The following is an 18538-nucleotide window of genomic DNA, read 5'->3' on the forward strand; positions in this document are numbered from 1 at the left end:
AGAGGCGGGTGATAGATGAGGAGAGTTAGGGATGGATAATCTGCTGAATTTACATGACCCAGGGTGGTCCAGGGGAGGCTGCAGCTTTGCTGGGAGACTTTCAATAGGAGACAGAAGTTGCCTTAGTTTCCAGCTGCTGACTGCATTTTAAAAAACATTGCAGGGTCTGTTTGGGTGGGTGGAGGAAGCTGCCAACTGTGAGCAGAAAATAAAAAGCAGCATGTTTGCTGCCTGCCTTCAAGGCTGCATCCCCCCCAGCCCACAGAAAGGGAGTCTGTGGTACCATCCACCCATCTGCCCATGCCAGCAGGCTCCACCTCATGATGGAGTTTCAGGGAAGAAGGAAATACTGGCGTGATGGGCAGGATATGCTTTGAGATATAAATTCTTGGTATAGATGTCAAATTGTCTGTGCTGGCTGAGTTGGTAAGAAGCAGAGGGCTTCAGTTCAAAAACTCTGTATTTCCAGGAGCTGGTTAGCAAAGAGAGCAGGAAAAGAAGCACCAGCAGGTAGGAATGAGAAGCAAAAAGCTACACTTTAAAATAATAGTAATTAAAAAAAAAAATAAATACTCTGTCTTTCCAGTTCCATTGATACTGGAGAATGGAGTTTTAGGGCTTAATCCTGTAAGATGTTGCTAAATGCCTTCTGCCATGAGAACAACACATATGCCAGCAGCCTGCTTGTGGGGAGGAAACTTCCCTTGAATTGAGGCTGCCCTGTAACTGTTTACAGTGGTGTCTTCCTTTTGTTTTCTTTCGTTTGATCTTTCACAGAAGCATCTGGTCTGGCCTTTGCTGGAGACACCACACTGGGCTAGAAGGACCACAGGTCACTTCTGCCCACAAGTGACAGCTCTGGTGCCCATAAAGCTATAACCTTCCTCCTGGCTGGAGTGTGCTGCTTGACAGACCAGCAAGCTTTGATTTTAATGGTTTAGCTTTTTCTATAATGTGTCTGTGTCATTTGGTCTCAGATTCAGTTTTTGGTAAGAAGCAATGTTTACAGAACCTGAAAATAGAAAAAAAAACCAAACAACAACACAGCAACCCAAACAAACATAAATTTGAAAGAAATATGTACACCAAACCTTTAAAAAACAACCATCCTCCTCCCCTTTCCTCTGTTTATCTTGGAGCTCAGGCCTTGCAGTATTCAGCTTTTGCATAAAACTCTGAAAGATAAGGCACTGCAGAGCAACTGGGAGCAAAAGTGAGGACAGCGAACCTGTTTTCAATATGCAGACTGATAGAAGTGCCCAAATTCCCAGTAGTAGAAAGCGTGATTTTTCCTATTGCAACAATCCTGGAAAATTTTTTAAAAATAATAAAAACAGAGAGAAATTATTTTTCAGAAAATATATATTATTCTAATCAAAGTATGTTTATTATTTTACTGAATTAGACCCTGATCCTACACTTAGATCTATTTTGGATGCAGCTGATGGAGAATCATCTTATTCCCCTGTAATTCCACAAGGCCTTTGCTCTCTCTTGAGTCTTTTCCTCTGTACATTTAGCTACAGAGCTGATGTCTTGGGATGAAATGGTTCCTCTTCTGCTTGAAGATGCCTGTCCACAGGTAGAGGCGAGCGCTGTAGGGTCTGGGGCTTTCTGGGGGGAGCAGTCCTGGAAAAAAAAAAAAGCAGGATGCTGTAAGCTGCCTTGTGCAGGAGTCCATGGGGCTAATGTGGACATAAGGTCATTCATCAACTTTGTTTGGGTTTGCTATTTTGCTGGATATTGTGAGTAATCAACAATAGACCGTGGCTAAGGAGGCGTGGTTTTCATGTCTAAGATTGTACACTGCTAGGAGAGGGGTTCTGCCAGTGAGGGCACCAGGGAGTCTTCACACTGAGCAAAACTTGCTGTTCCAATGCAAAAAAGGTCTTAAATTTCCCCTTCCTTCCTCACTCCACTATGTATTAGCAAATATGAGTGAATGGCTCAGGGTTTGGCCCTAGTGCAGGTTGTCCTGCTAGGAAGGTAGGCAGCAGAGGGGGATGGCCTCGTGTTGGGATGCAGGGATGGCTGCAGGGATGGGAAGCGCTTGGCTGGAGGAGCCCTGCAGCTCTGCAAATCATCTGTTTGGGTAGCTGTGCTGGGCACTGCAGCATCCCCAGTGAGGCCACGGCTCAGTGATTGAAAGGAGCATCCTGGAGGGGGAAAATGAGCTGTGCAATGTAAGGGAGTTCAGAGGAGAGCAGCTATACCCAGGAGTACTTGTATAACAGTCTTGGTAAAACATGTGCCCTCCAAACAAAGCAGTTGTAGTGCCATGGATCTCTGCAGGCAAGGTCTGTATCTGAATGCTTTTCAGCACCTTTGGTTTCCTCTCCTTTCTTCCAAGGAGCAGTGCTAGGAGCCTGGTGTGGGTGCATAAGCCTGTACCAGTTGAGTGTGGCTGTGGGGAGCAAAGGTACCTGTGCAGCTGCAGTTACTCTTGTGCTGCAGCAAACCAGGGCTGTGGTGGTGATGGGGGCAGCTTCAAGGAGGAATGGACAAGTTGTATTTAAAGCAGAGAAGTTTTGAAAAGGCAAAACTTAATGTTTCAAACAATTCTGTGTAGCCGTGAAGAAGCGGGGCTCTTGCACATCTACCTGTCTCTGTGCATGTAATGTACCTGTACACTGGCACATCCGTATGCAAGCAGAGCATGCCTCTCTTCCATAAAATCACAGGCATGCACAGATCTGGACACATGTGCATGCACCCAGACTGGGGCCTTTGTACATTTGTGTTTATTGAATGGGCTTAATACAGGGCAAAGTTCCCTTTGCTTTCTACTTCCTGACATCTCAGGAAGAAAAATGTCCTGCCGTAGCCTGAGTAAAATAACTGAGCAAATAACCTAAAGGGAAAAAAAAATATAATAATATCCAGGATTGCTCCAGTTAAGGAATTAGCCTGCCTTGCCTCTGCAATAAAGCTCCTCTCCCTCTCTCCCTGTCAGTCCTGTGGCACCCTCCCTGCTCTGCGTTTTAATTCCAGTCTCTAATCTCAGCCGCTCCTGTGATAAATTAATTGTAATGATAGAGGCCCCAGTTACGAGGTCTGCACCGTTTGCTTGTAATCTGAGCGACAGGTTTAGGGCCTGCTTTATTTAAGATGCGAGGGTAATTACATGGGAGTTAGCATATGCAGGCAGGGAGATATGATTCATTCTCCCAGCGACGGCCATGACACAGCTGTTTGTCGGATAAAATAGAGGAACCGTGTTGTTACAAAATGTTCCCCTTATTATACCTCATTAAAAACAAGGCGGCGATAAGTCAGACCTGGCAATGAATAAAATGTATTGCCCCCTGTAAAAGCTGATAGGAGAGAAAGAGGGTCTTCCAAGCAGCCTCAAGTAATTTATTTATTTTTTGTTCTCTTTCATGCTCTCTCTTCTTTATTTTCCTCTGGTTTTCTGCCTTGCACTGGCTGCTGGAGAAAAGAAAAGGAATGTTTTCTCTTGCTTTCTCTTCTTCTTTTCTTCTTTCTTCCTTTCTTTGAACCTGCCTAAGCCCTCCCCTTGTGGGAGCAATCGCAGATAAGGCAGAGTCGGGCCAACGGCAATTAGCAAAGCCTTTTGCAGGGAACAAAAGAGGAGATTTGTTCCCATCGGCCTAACACGAGTTGTGCCTCTTCACCTTGCCTGAATGCAACAGGCTGGGAGAGATGGGAAGGTCTGTCTCCAGCCCAGGGGGCAGGGGCCTTCCTAGGCAGGTTATAGAAAAAAAAATAATAATGAAAAAGTTAAAAACAATATTAAAGCATTCCTTTCAGGAGATGAAAAAAATGTTATTTTTCTTTCCTTTTCTTTTTAGATAACCCCAGAAGCACAAGGGGATTCTCTCACCTTTTTCATCTGCAGGGAAACAGCAAGTTTAAACAATAAAAGCCAAAAGTGAGGGAGAAGTCCACAGATGATTTCTGAGAGCCCCATCAGGGCAAGATGTAGGGAGAGGGTCCCTCTGAACTGGTGTGCTGGAGCAGATACATAAATCCATCACCTCTCAGAGGAGTTCAAAGGATGCCTTTCACTCTTTCACCAGTGTTTTTTTCTTTGCGGACTTTAAGCTGTCAGACTGTGGGCTGCTAGCATTCCTGCTTATTTATTTATTATTTTGGTGCCCTAAAGATACAATGCTGACTTTTAAATCTTTATTTTTATGTGTGTGTATATATATATATATATATCTTTATTATTTTTATTCCGGGGAAGACAGACTAGTTTTGGAGGTCTTGCCCGTTCTGGAGGGCTGTCATTTGGGTGAGAGGCACCAACCAATGTGAAGCAAAGCTGGAGGTGGGCAGCTGTGGCCTTTTGGACCTGTTTCTATGGGCTGCATTAAACCAAATGACGTGTGTCTTGGTTTTTCTAACAATTTTTTTTTTTTTTTAACTCTGATCAATACCTTCAGCTGCCTCTTCTCAGACCGTTTTCTTCTCTCTTGCATATGTTGCTCTTTTCTTCCCACAATAGCTGAGATGAATGAATAAGGCTGATGGATAGATTGGCTAGTTTATTTTTAACAAGCTATTGAGGAAGATTTATAAAAGCATCATCATTTCTCTCTGGGTGGATATTTAATTTGTAAACACTGTAACTTTTTACTAACAAGATATTGAGCTATATTCAATGTAAATACTAGATTTGAAATCTTAGAAATAACTTTTTTAAGTACCAGACACAGCAAATTAGTCACTTTTTAGGTTTGTTCCCTTGGGAATAGGTCATGTTTGTAAAAAATGCATGTCTGGTTTGCATCCAAAACACCAGATTTTCAGGAGGATAGGTCATTGCTCTCTCCTATGTTACTGGCCTCTGTGCTGTAGCCAGGTCCTGTGCTGCCACATGGGTCTTAGCAGCAAACTCAGGAGTGATGGTGACAGCAGAAGACATTGCAGTATCATGGAATATCATCTTGCTATTAAACCAGCTAGGTACTTCTGATGATAGAACCCATGTCCTGGGCAAAGATCAGATCCCAGTATGTGAAACCTGTGTTCATGTCCCTTTGCTGTTCATGGCTTCTCCCCTGCCAGCCGGAAGCACAGATAATGCCAGGTCTTGCCTCTGTCTGGTGGTAGAATTTTAGTGGAAAAAGCAATTTCTGGGCTAGGGGCATTGTCAGCTCATGGCAGTTATGATAGTGCTGGTGTCATGGACCTGCTGGGCTTTACCAGCTTGTTTTGGCTGTGGGGAGATCAGTGCTGTGCACTTGCAAAGAGCTTATCCTGTTCATGTTGCTTTGTTCCAAGGGCATGGGGGTTAAGGATGAGGAAGCCTCTCAAGACAAAATGTCCCAAGCAGGTGTGCCGTCATGCCACAGTCTACAGCATTGCTGCAAGTGGTGCTGTAAGTTTCAGAATGAGCCTAGTACATTTGGATGGCTGATGTTGGAAGGCTGGGGAGAAGTTGAGTGCAGCATAGGCAGCCCTTGGACAGTTTTCCCTGAATCTCTGGGTTAATCACACTTTCCCAGACTGGCTTGCTTGTCCCCTCACATCCTCTTCCTGCTTCTGTATTGATCCTCTGCACCAGTTCTCCTTTCTGAGTAGATCTTGTTTACAGAGATGTAATGAAGTGTCTTATTTCCAAACAAAATCCAAAACAAGCAGGAATAATGGTTCACAGATTCAACCACTCCCACACTGGTAATTTACTAAAATTAAAACTTAATTAAGCCAGGCTCACTCAAAGGTTTTGCATAATTTAGTAGTCTGTCTTGGATAGCCAAGGAGCTGTACAGGCAGGCAGCTGAGTCAGGAGCCAGGTCTGACATCCAGCTCTGGAATCAGAGCTATTACTTGGCACTTTGTATACCTACATCTTCTCACTTGTAAGATCTCGGAGCAGCTGAAAGGAGTGAGCTGGAATCACTGCCTCCTTTTTACTGACAGGGAACATGAGGCACTGAGAAAACCAACTCAACAGGCTGGTGCTGTGAGTAGTAGTAGAGGAGATGTCTGCTGTCCCACAACCCTGTTTATGCATCACATCAGCCATTCTCAAGATTTTTAAAAATAGATTATCACACAGTAGCAGCATCTGGACTAGGACATGTCTCTGCTGAGGGATGCAATTTGCATTTTAGGGTCTTAGAGGAGTATGTCACCTTTGAGCACACAACCTCTTAGCCTCATGCAGGAATGACAGCTTGGGAGTGTGTGCAGCCAGGTCATGGTGATGGTGCCCATATGACTTGCTTCTATGGATTAAGGCTCCTTTGTGGCAGAGCAGGAAGGAAGACTACTTCCAAAGATCTTGCAGTCTAGGAAGAGAAGACAGGCAGCAGGAGCAGTATTGAAGGGAAAATGGAAAGGCTCGAGGTGTAATGGAGCAGCATCAGGGGTGCTGGGGAGCACGTAGGAGCAAAGACAGAATCGATGGTGGCTGTCAGTGTGTACGAAGCTGTGCTGTCTCCACTCCCCACGCGATGCCCTGTGAGAATTTGCTGTTGGAACTGGGAAGAAATCTTTGCCCTCACAGTTGCTTGGTCTCTACTCTTTATCTCCTAAAGGGAAGGGACAATTTTTATCACTGGATCCTCTGCTGCCTCTGAGAAAACTTTGGAGAGACTTGGTGGTGGAAATGCCAAGCTGTCCGTTCTGCTCCTGTGAAACTCCATTGGTATAAGCTCTGCTCTGAGAGGTTATTCCAGAAAAGCTGGTGGCTAATATCTGACAACCATGGCTTACAGTCAGTGCAGTTTTATTCTTCTGGCTGAAGGTACCCAACTGCATCAGGCACACCTGAGCAGCCCTGTAGAGCACTGTGTGTGTTAAAGCCTATCTGTCTCTGTTGTCCTGCTGGTCACATGGGGACAGCTCATGGGGGCTGCCCAGGTGGGTCATCACCATGAGGCTTTGAAGCCCAACAGGGCTATAGGAATGTTATTGCCTTTCTGAAGCCTTTGAGACATGGTGCCTTGGCTGCAAGGGTTGGATGAGCTGGTGGAGTTGGCCTCCTAGTCAAGCAGGGCTTACAGAGGAGACAGCTCTTCTTAGCAAGGGGTACACAGAACTACGGAGAGCACCTGAGAGGGAAACAGAAAGTGACCGTTTAGCTGAAGATGTGTAGAGGGGAACTCACCTCAAAGGGATGACTATAAAATGTCTCCCTGAAAGGGAAGGGAGCTGCAGGACCCAGTGTCTTGGACCATCAGCACTGAATGGGACACCCAGCACTGGTATGGAGGGGAGGGACATCAGCTAGTGGCGAGGTTAAGGATCACCCAGAAGACGTTGACTCAAGAGAAGGGGGGGACAGCAACAAAAGCCGGGGGGGGGGGAGTGTGTGTGGGGGGTGTAAAACCAAAGGCCAGCCCTCCCCTCCCCCTCACCCCATAGAAATCCACGAGGGGCTGGAGAGGCAGGTGAGTAAATCACGCCGCCCGGCTCCATCACCGCTGGGCTCCTCTTTGTGCGCCGCACAAAGGCCGGGAGTGTTTTATTTTTGGTGCGTGCGGGTGTTTTGGCGCGGGGCCCCCCCGGGCGGGAGCGGGGAGCAGCAGGGCCCCCCGCCGGGCTGGGTGCCCCTTGTCGCTGGCCCGAACCCGCCCCGGCCAGACAATGCGGAGGGTGGGCTGGGGGAGGCCTTTGTCTCCCTGTTTTATACACTCTCTTTTCAAGGTGGGGAGGAGGGAGAGGGGCTGAAAAAAAAGTTTTTGAATTTCAATCAGGTTTGGCTTTGAAAGCCTTTGGCTTTTGTTGCGGGGAGAGGAGGGGAGGTTTACATTTCAGCTGAGCCTGGTGGATGGGCGCTGGGGGGGCGAGGGGGCGGGGGGTGGTGGGAGGTGGGGGGAATCACTTTAATGGCATCAGTTTGGCTTTGGGGCTAGGCATCCAAAAAAAAAAAAGTGTCATCCCAGAGCCTGCGTATTTGGCAGGCACATGAAGAGGGTGTCGTGGGGGGACGATGGGATGGTGCTGTGGCTGCTTTCTCAAGTCCATCTGAAGTGCTGGCTGTGAAACACAAGCCTGCCTGAATGGCTTGTCCCGGCCAAGCACAGGCCACCCCCAGCCTAGCTTGTCTCCCCACCTCGGTGGCAACTTTGACTTGCGTAAGCTGATGAAGAATGGACCCACCCATGCCTGGAAATCTGCCTCCTCCCTCCCTTCCCACCCCTTCTACCCTTTTCTGAGAGGTGTAATGGAGCAGATCTTACAGGGAGCAGCTGCCTCTGCCCCTGTGCCTGCCTGCCCTGAGCTCTGCTTTAGAACCCAGGGCGGAAAGGGGTGTCTGGTGCCCCCCAGGATGCAGGGCTTGGGCCTGCTTTTGCATGCAGTGCCACAGCTGCCACCATGGCACAGGCTTGGGAAAGGCTTGTTTGGCTGGATGCCATGCAATTTCCAGTCTTGCAGCACTGTGGTGTGTTTGGGACAGCACACTGACCTCCATGAGCTGGTTCATCTCCCTCTGCATCACTCTCATCCCCTTCCCAGTGCAGAGGTGACAGGGGATTACCCTCTCTGCATGGCCAGCCTTGGCTGGGGTGAGGTCTTGGGGAGAGAAGCATCACTCCTTCCAGCTTGTCCTCATCTCGAGTGATGTGTCCTTCTTGCATATGGTGATGCCGCATGGCTCTTGTCCCCCATCTGCCCTATGGTAGGGAGGACCTGTAGCAGCTTCCAGGTTCATGCAGCTTCCATGTATCAGTGCAGATGGCCCTTCCTCTTTTGTGTGTGGTCATGTTTGACTCTCCCATTCAGCTGCAGAAGAGCTTATTACCCTTTGTTTTGAGTAGACTTAAGAAATAAACAAACCTGCACTTCTAAGAGCAGATCTCAGCTCTCCTAACATAGGCCTTTCAGATGCACACCTGCCCCTTCTCCTGGTTACTACATTTCTGTGTGTGGGACAAACTTGGAGTAAAAGACATGGAAGACGTAATGGAAAGAAGAGGAATATGGTTTTACATGATTATTTTTCAATTTTTGACACAAATCCTGAATTCTAGATCATAGGTCTCAATTCTCAGGTCATAGAAAGAGTGGGACATTCCTGGTTTAAATAAAATAAAACAAACAACCTTTGGGTTTTTATTAGAAACATTTTATGTCCCAGAGGTGTGTGTGCTGCCAGACCAGTGCACCCTTGGCAGTGGAATAAGTTCTTCTGCTCATGCATCCTTAGGAAGCAGCAGAGCAATGGGATGAGAATGTGTCAGCAGCAGTTTGAGCTCTTACCCATAGAGATGCCTTCTAGTCTAAAAACAGAAAGAACCCATCTCTGTTCCTCAAAAGTCAGAAGATCCAGAATTTCAGTCCTGCCCCAGGGGCAACAACTTTTCCCAAGCCCCATTTCAGTATAAGTTGGGAGGAATTTCCACAACCCAAATAATGGTTTAAAAGTAGTCTCATTGCATCTTAATTTTCTTCTTTTGAGAGTTATTTGAGGCTATAAACAAATATGGGCAGCCAAATGAAACCAAACCCCAGCAAAGAAGAGCCCAGGAGAGCTCACCAGCAGCATGGCTGTGCATGGTACAGTCTGTGTGGGGCAAGGTGTCCTTCTTTCTTCCCGTATTCTGTTGCTAGATTTCTAAGAATACTTCAGCTTTGCCCCTGCACAGTACTTACTAGGTAAAAACACATAATAGAAATATTATTTATTAGAGTAGTCTTTCTACTTTGCCCTTTCTACCTGGTGTGGAACTTTCTTTGTCTTTAAACAATACCAAAATTCATACTGATTGCCTTCAGAGATAGAAAGTGGCTTCTCAGAGTCACTCTGGTGCTTGGTGTAGAAGGACATGAATGAATTTTTTCTGGTTTTGGTCTCTGATGTAAGCCCAGCACCTTCAGGTGGTGTCTGGTATGGAGGTGTCCACATTCACCACGTCCATACTGAGCTGTAAGGGTCTGTTTTAGAAATCAGTCAGAAGAAGAAAGCATTGGACAGGGACGACTTGCCTTCCCTTTCAGGAACTTCACTGTAACCCAAGGGCATGCCTGCAAAGAAAGCATTGTATTGGGCAGGCTTTGCCAGCAGCTGCAAGTGCTTTGTATCCCTCACCACTAGGAACTTCAGAAATGACCTGAGGTTCTGGGGAAGGTAGCATACAGTGTCCTGCTTTTCATCTGCATGTTTGTCACCACCCATAGAATCATGAGGTGGAGGGGTAGGAGCTGCTGTACCACTGCAGAGCTAGACCCTGGGGGTGTTGACACATGGCTGGTCTGACTCTGGGGGCAAAGGAGGCTCCTGCACCAGCCCAGGCTGCTGAGGGTGGACAGAGCGGTGCAGCCAAACCCACTTGCACCCAGAGTATGACCCAGTGTTTCTCAGAAAAGGGAGATTGTCAAAAGAGGGAGAGGTTTGAAAGAGCAACAGGTTTGGGGGAAAAGCATCTAGGCCTTGAAAATGAAGATGTTGAGATGCTAATGTATGAAACTAGTCAGCAAATCTTTGAGGGCAGATGTTGGCTCCTGTTGGGGCTGTGTAGTCATGGTGGCAAGAGGTGGAGATCAAGTAGGATATATTCCCTTTGTTTGTACATATAACCTGAACCACGGCTGTGGGAATTCCTGCCATGACCCATATTTACATTCATATTTGATTTTTATCTATTTACCTTTCAATTTAAGAGTGATGGGAGTGAATGTCTCCTCGTAGGGGACTCATTTCTGGCCTCAGTTCCACCCTGTGAGCCTGCAGAAGCTCTTGGCTCCAGCAGCATTATGCTGGGACTTACACCAGCACAGCAGAGGTCAGAAGCCAGCCCTGCCACCCCTCCTTTTTCTTGTAGGAACCTTTTTGGTTTGTGGCTTGCCACGAGTCCTGGGCAACTCTATTGTGCTTTTCTCTTCTTTGAAAAAAAAAACAACCCACAATCTAATTTTTACTCTTTGACAGATTCGACGATCCAAGGTGTCAACTCAAAATAAAAATGCATCCTCCCTTCCCCAGGTCCAGTGAAGTTGTTTTCCTTTGCCTCCTGCAGTGCAGGTTAAGCCAGTGCCAGCTCTGGTCTCGGGAGATTCCCTGCAACCCCCACTTGCCTCGCTCCGTTGCTGGCAGCTTTTTCATTATTTATTTAATGTCTTGTACCGTAAATAATGGTGACTTTATGGTTATTAGGAACGGGTTAAGGTACATGCGGGCAGCACCAGGCTGCCTTCAAAAGGAACAGGCCCGGCATAAAATGTTGCGATAATTGCTTTACTGCTGAGTGCTTGGTCTTTATTTTGTGTCCGATTTGTCTCTTAAGCCAGCGTAACATTCTCCCCGCTGCAGGAGAATGCAGAGAGCAAATTGAAGGTCTGAGCGTGAACAATGCAACATGGTGCACTGCTGGGTTTTTCTTTTCTTTCCTCTTTCTTCGTTCCTCTCTCGACCTCCCTCCAGTCATCTCTGCTCCCCCTCCCCCTCCAGCCTCCTCTCCCTCTCGGCCGCTCTGGCTCTTCCACCTCTCAGCATCCTGTTTACAGCAGGTGAGATGGGAGATGGGAAGCCAGCAGGTCCTCTCCAAAAGCTAAGAAAAAAAATATAACAGTGGAAAGTATCATCTTACATGAAGCCAGGCATGTCCTTCAGCCTGAAATCCCAAGCAAGTGTCCCAACCCAAGAACAATGTTGGCTTTTCCGTAGCACTAACAATACCTGTGCACACAGAAGCTAAGGGTGGTCCTGGATGCCCGTGCGTGCCAAGGAGGAGGCAGCAGGGAGCAGCTCATGCAGGCAGGTGTGCTTTTAAAACACAGCTCCCAAGGTGCCAGGGCCTGGGCAGTGTTTGTGTTGTCCTTCTGTTCACAATAATTACCTTGTTAGGAGTAACTAAACATGGATTTGTGATCCTTCTAAGGTGGAGCTTCCCTTTCCTCCTCGGCAGCTGCCGTTGCACTGCAGACAATGGGAGCATCCCAGATTGGGGTGGCTGTGGTGGGTGCATCGGACAACCAGGGTGCTGGTAGTTGACCCAGCTCTTTTCCCACCCATGCCAAGGTCCTCCTTGGCATGAAACCATCTGACTTGTTTTTTTCTGAAATTTATTTTTGGTGGAGGGGAGGAGGTTGAGTGCCAACCCAGCTCCCACTTGGCACTGCAAGTCTGCACTGGACTGCTCCTGTGACCTTGACAAAGTGGCTCAGTTTTCCTGGACTTCAGTTATCCAGGATGTGAAACGGCACCATTGACCCCAACCTGCCTGATTATGAGTCTGCGTGTATGAACTATCTGAGAAGTGCTGTACCAGAGGGACAGAGATCTGCCATGGAGCCTCCTGTCTCTCCTCTGTCCAGAGGCTGCAGTTTCTCATATAATTCCTGGTTGTAGAAAATCATTGCTTATTGACACAGCCTTTGTGGGGTCCTCTAGAGTGCCTGGGTCTCTTTCATGTTTGAGAAACCTTCTCTGGTTGGAAAGTCAGCAGTTTCCTTGTGGTGCCATGTGTGCTGATGTGATGGGATGTGTTGACAGGGAGCTGGCCTGGTGAAGAGCAGTGGAACAGCCCTTTCTCCACACCTTGCTAGTAATGTTGGGGCCAAAGTAATATTTGTTATACTAGGAGGAAACACAGAAAGGGGGTTTGATTGTAAAAGAGCCCACAGCCTTCTGGATGCTCAGTCAGAGGTCTTCTGAAATGTTCAGAATATCTCTCATTTGAGATTAGATCTTTCTGGTTTGGCCTTTCTATACTTTATCTACCTGCTTTGTAAAATGCAATCAAATATATCCCCCAGACAGACATCATCTTTGAAAAATATTTGGTTTGGATTTTGCTCAAGAGTTAAGATTTGGCTGTTACCCCAAGTACAACAGCTACCCAACTTAGAAGCCAGTATGTGCAAAAATTCAACTTCTTGCTTTTCTCCCTCTTCCTGCCTTAGCTAAAGACATGATGCTTACTGGGAACTAAAAATTAGAGAGTTTTACCTTCTATGGGCCCCTGGAAAATAGCTTGATTAGCAGAGCAAATTATGACATAAAGATTTTTTTTTCCTTTGCAAGGATCCAGGAGTTATTTCAATCAGAAAGTGCTAGTCATCAATTTAAGCTTAAGAATCAATGGGTTGTAGCCGTGGCAAAAGCCAAATCAATGCTGAAAATCTGACCCATGGATAGGTTTGGTCCCCTTTCTCACACTCCCCACCTGCCTCCCTTCCCCCTCCCCTTGTTCCCTAGAGCAGTGACCGAGTAATTAATAAGGCATAAGGGGAAATATGAATGAATTGGGCTGAGCGAGAAGGATGAGCGGGAGGAAGGATTTGCTCTGTGTATCTGAACAGCTTTAATTAGCTGTTGCTTAGTCTCTTTGGTTTGGTTGCTTGTTAGGGTAATCCAGTTAAAGAGGCTGCCTTTCATCTCCGTTAGACTTTTCTCAGCAGAGAGGGGTGGATGAGCTGCGCTGGAGCACGGGGTGGTGCGGGCGGGTGGGAGCTGAGGCCACCCCAAACCCCAAATGCGATTGTTCCTACAGGGCTGCTGCCTTTAAAAACAACTAAAACAACCCAGCTCTGGTGCAGCCCTCTAGCTGGCCACGAAAGTCAGCGGTAAAATGGCCAATGTGCTTCTCTGGGCTTAATGTGTCCTGTTTTCTGACCCCGAAACGTTTTCTTTATGAAAGGATCAAGTTGGGAGCATTGTCCCAGCGCCTTGAAAAGAGCTGCACAGAATGCTCTTTTGTGTTAAGTTGCCTTTTTTTTTTCTTTTTTTTTTTTTTTTTTGAGCCACTGCCTGCTGTGTTCTTTTCCTCCCCCTCCCTTCTGCAAGATGGGGGGAGAGGCTGGGACGGACAGTGATACAGACAGAGACTGTCTTGATGAACCATCTGTGCCACAGTGTAATCCAGTGGAGCTGAAAAATTAAACAGCATTTTCAATTAACTTTCTCTTTCTGGCTTTTTTTTTTTTTTTTTTTTTTCTCCTTCTTCTTCTTCTTGGGGAGAAGTTTTATTTTAACCCCTTGGAAGCCATTGGGATGGGGAGGATCCAGGATGCAGGGGCAGCAAGGGCAGGGCACACGTGAAAACACACACCTGGAAGCAGGAGAGGGTTGGTGAAGCCCAGTGTCCTGTCTGGGGCAGGACATGCTGGCTGAGATAGGGAACAGTTCAGAAAGGTATGTAATTTTGGAAGACATGGGCCACAGGGGAAGCTTTTTTTACTCAGTTGAAAGAGTGTGTGCTCCTTTAAAAAATGACAATGGCAGGTTTTGTTTACTCTTGTTGCTATAACCTAGGATGTGTTCATTATCCTGTTTAAGTGGGGTTTTTTTTTCTCTTTGATTGTAGCCTCAGTGCTATCTTGCGGCAAGGAGTCCCAGGGGTTAACTCTGCATTGTCTATAATTATTACCTTTTTAGCAATTCTAAGGAGTTTTTGCTACTCATCTTCACTTCTTCATTTAATTTCCTCCTTCCTTTACCCAAGGAAATACATAGTAGCTGTTACTTTCTTAAAACTACTTCCACTCCACTCCCTGTTTTGTATATGTCCTTTGTGACCATTTTTATTTGTCCTCTACAGAAGAGGTATTTTCATTCTCTTTGTGAAAAAGGTTGCTCCTGACCTCGGATGGTGGCTGTAGTTCATGTGGATGCTCCTGTTTGCTGCAGAGGTATGGGGGCTGGCACGGGAAGCAGTGTCCCTGCTGCTGATGCATGTGCATGTCTCCTGGGTTGTGGTTACTGTGGCTTTTTGGAGTAGAATCTTGCCTTTTCCCCACTGATGGTTCCAGCTGTCCTCAGTGCTCACTTGCGAGCTTCTCTGTCAAAGGCATTTAGAAAGCCCAGAAAACTTGCCAGCCAGTTGTTGAGCTGAGGCACTCAGACAATGCCCATGGAGAAGAAAGTATTTGCCTTTGCAGGAGACTCCCTGCGTGGTGTGTGTAATATCATGGGCATCTGAATACAGTCTTTATTTCTATAACTGTTTCTAGCTATTTGCCTGATTCTGAAGCAGAGCTTTCTCATTTGTAATCCTCATGGCCATCCTACAGCCTCTTGGAGAAACATTACCAGTGTTTTGCCCTCCAGTCCTCTGGCTTAGCAGTTGCAATCATCTTTATACTATTTTGCTCTTCTAAGCTCCTTTTACAGCTGCAAGACTCCCAGTACTTCACAAGGCAGATGAACCTTGCTAGTACTTTATTTTGAAGGAGAAATGAAGCATGAGGAAGCAAAGGGACTCACCAGGTGACCAGTGTCTGGTCTGTGAGCTGCGAACACAGGTTTCTCCGTTTCTAGTGAAGTCAAGCTGCTGGTGTGGAGGAGGATATCCAGCCCTGTCATTCCCATTTCTCCTCACTTGTGTCTTCCCTGGGAATTTGAATTCTCTTAACCTGTGCCTGTGCACACACACAGGCAGAGGCACCCAGCCTCTCATTCCTTCAGCTCATCTCTTGCCTCCCCTCCCAAGCAATTCTGCAACCTTCCAGAGCCCTCCCAGCTCCACACCCTCCACGTCCTCAGCAAGTTCTCCTCTCCTATCCTTGCAGCACAGCAGCATCAACTTTTCCCCAGCAGTGACCTCAGGGAAAGACCCACGAGGATGTCCCTGTGCTTGTTCCCCCCACCCAGTGTCCATATGGGGGTATGGAGCTGGCAGAGAGTGGATTCAGAGCCTGGTCCCACTCTTTGTCCTTGACTGCTGAACACACCAGGTCTCCATCCACGGTGGTATGGGCTGGAGGCCAGGGAGAGAGGACTTTCGCTTCCCAGCAAAGCAAATCCAGGTTGTCCTAGGACTCAGGCTGCTCCATCCCACTCTGTGGAAGCTGGGACAAGGGGGCAGTGGGTGACAGCAAAGCCAGAGCTTTGCTGCAGCCTTTGCATCTCCACTTCAGACCTGTTTCATGCAGCTGGGTCAGACCACGCAAAGCAAAAATAAAACCCCCCTGAGCCCAAATCCCCAATCCAGTGACTTGTGCAGCCAGCAGGAGAAGTCGTTGGGTGTGCAGGTCCCTCCAAGCCCTCCACTGCAGCTGGACCTTGTCACTTCTTGAGCTGAGACAAGCAGGGAATATTGCCCCTTGCAGCAGCATCCCAGTGCCTGCTCACCCTGCGCTGCCCGTGTTCCCCTGCCATTCCCCCCTTCAGGGTTCCTCCCCAGCCCCAGCTCCCCCGGGGGAGCAGCCCGTGGGTCTCCCCCTCCAGGCAGGCAGCCTCCCAGTTACCAGGGGCTGCTGCTGGCATGACAGGAGGAAAGAATACTCAGCAAATTGCTTTGCTGCACCTCTTAGAGCAGCCCTTGATTTGATTTAAACAAAAACAAAAGGGGGCTTGGTGGAAAACGGGGCGATTGGCGGGCGCAGACCCTCTTCTGTGTCTTGCTCACACAGGCTGCATAAGTGACAGCTCAGTGGGCTGCTCTTGAGCGCTTTCATTGCATTGGCTCAGCCTTTCGCTCGGGAAAGCCAAAGTGTCTGTCACTGTGTCGTCCCCCCCTCCACCACCCCGTCACACCCCCCACCCCCGCCTTTTCTTTTGCTTTTCCCTTTCTTTCCCTCCCTCTCTCTGCAGAGGAATGGGCGAGACCTTTGCATTCAAAGGGAGGATGGCTCTGTGAGGTCTCGCTGAGGGTGGAAATCGCTTTAGCAGAGATGATGTTTCTTTGTTTAGGGGCAAATTGTGCCCCTTCTCTGCAGCTCCAGAGTTGCCAGATGCTGTCATCTGCAGGGGGTCCCCAGAGAGGGGTGCGGGAGCCACGAGGGGAAAGGAAGGACTCCAGTTTGGGAGGGGAGCTGCTGGTTTTAGCACTTTTCAACGGGAGGCAGGGATAGAAGGAGGAACAGAGAAGATTTGTAGTCTATGTTTGGGGAACTGCCTGTGAGCAAGGGCCTAGGGAAGAAGTGCTGCTGGGTGGAAAGGACACGAGCTCCTTCCTCACATCTTGTGGCTGTGAGCTCCATGTAGCTGCTGAGCCGTGGCTCTCCCTGGATGCTTTGGTCTGAGTTTCTGCTGATATTTGATACCATGTCAGAAACTCATGCTGCCCCCACCTGCAACCTCAACCAAAATGGAGCCCTAGGACTGAATTAACTGGCACCAAGGGAGATGGATTGGGTATTGCATTTCAATGTCTCTAGTTACTGATTTTATTGGAGCAGTTCTGACCACATCCAGCTCTCATAGCAAGCTGGGGTACATCCAGCCCTTGGCATTCACATGAACATAACACAAAATGCAAGACAGTGGGATCAAGAAAGAGCACTGAGCAGCATCAAGGAAGGCACCAGGTGCTTGGCCATGCAGTGATGGGCATGATGGAGCAGAGCCTCTTGTTGTTCTGCCTGGATTCAGCACCCACTGCATTTTCTGCCTGAGCACTGAGCATACTGCAGTCAGCTGCAGGAACTGTGCTAGCTCTCCCAGCATCCCAGGGAGAAACAGGACTTAAGAGCACCAGCAGAGCTTTTGAGGACATGACAAGTTGCCCTCTTCTGATGTCCAGGAACACGTTCTTGGTAAGCTGTGGCCAAGTGGGAATGCGTTTGGGATGGTACATTCTCCTTAGCCCCTGGACCAGGGGTGTTCTTGCTTTGATAACAGAGCACCCCCCTCAAGTGCCTGTCTTTCATCATCCTTCATAAACTGACACCCTTGCTGAGCTCTGCTCCCAGATGTATTAATCAGTGGATCTTGTGGGCTCATGTTCCTCAGAACTCAGAGCATGGTCACCTCAGCCCTCCACAGTTAGTTGTCCTTCCTGGGCACGATCCTGCAATCTCTGCCTTGATGGCAGCAGATGTCAGGTCCATGTGTGTTCAAGGATGCTCTCAGATCACTTCTAGGGTTGATGCCAGCACTTCGGGTGAAGAGGATGGTCGGGATTTGGAAGCTGACAGTGGCAGCAGAGCACTGTAACCTGTGGCGTAAGGAACACTATGTGGAACATAAATTTTGTCATATGTGCTACTCCTGGCAGTCATTCTTCATTTCTCTGTTCCCCGTGGCAGGGTCAGGCTTACCACAGGTCTGCTTTGGCAGAGAAGGGAAGCAAGTATCTCCCCAGTGAGGTAAAAGGGAGAGCGACTTGTTTGGGTGATCCCACAGAGTCCTCCTGCCAGCCCTGGTTTCATACGCCTCGGTTGTGCTGAACACTTTCTCTTGGTCCTTTTGGCAACCTCAGAGTTAAAAACTTTACCAGTTTCTTTCTCTCTCTTTTTCCTTCCTTCCTTTTCAGAGTTGACAGGGGCAAAATAAAGGCTTTATTTTTTTTAAACAATTTTGTTCCTTCTGGGAGTGATGGAGCGAGAGTGAGTGAAGATTATAGCTCTGTGTGCCGAAGACCTTCATAATGGGGGGAGAAGCAGTGACATAATGGGAACCTAATGGCAGTAATTGGCCCTGGTTTTGACAGGGCCTATATCACGGCTCAGGAAAAAAAGAGATGTTTAAAGTAAAAATTTACACAAAATTATACGGTTTGGGGGGTGAAAACGGCTGTTTGTTTTTTATCTCTCTTTTTTTCCCATTTCTCTGGGGACATTGCCTCGCACTGTGTTTGTGTCTGTGTGTGTTTTCATGTCCATCACTTAATCAAAGTCAGAATGCGGGTCCCTGAACAAGAGAGCCCTCTGCGCAGCGCCCAGGTTTTTAAAGTGC

The 18538-nt window shown here is 47.7% G+C and overlaps 1 protein-coding gene across 7 annotated transcripts in view; it reads left to right on the forward strand.

Annotated features, from left to right (window-relative positions):
- RNF220 (ring finger protein 220) overlaps positions 1 to 18538 on the forward strand; it is a 222848-nt gene that overhangs the window by 33631 nt on the left and 170679 nt on the right. The gene's annotated exons all lie outside the window — the stretch shown is intronic.

This window comes from Apus apus, chromosome 7, assembly GCF_020740795.1.
Source record: "Apus apus isolate bApuApu2 chromosome 7, bApuApu2.pri.cur, whole genome shotgun sequence".
NCBI classification, from domain to species: domain Eukaryota; kingdom Metazoa; phylum Chordata; class Aves; order Apodiformes; family Apodidae; genus Apus; species Apus apus.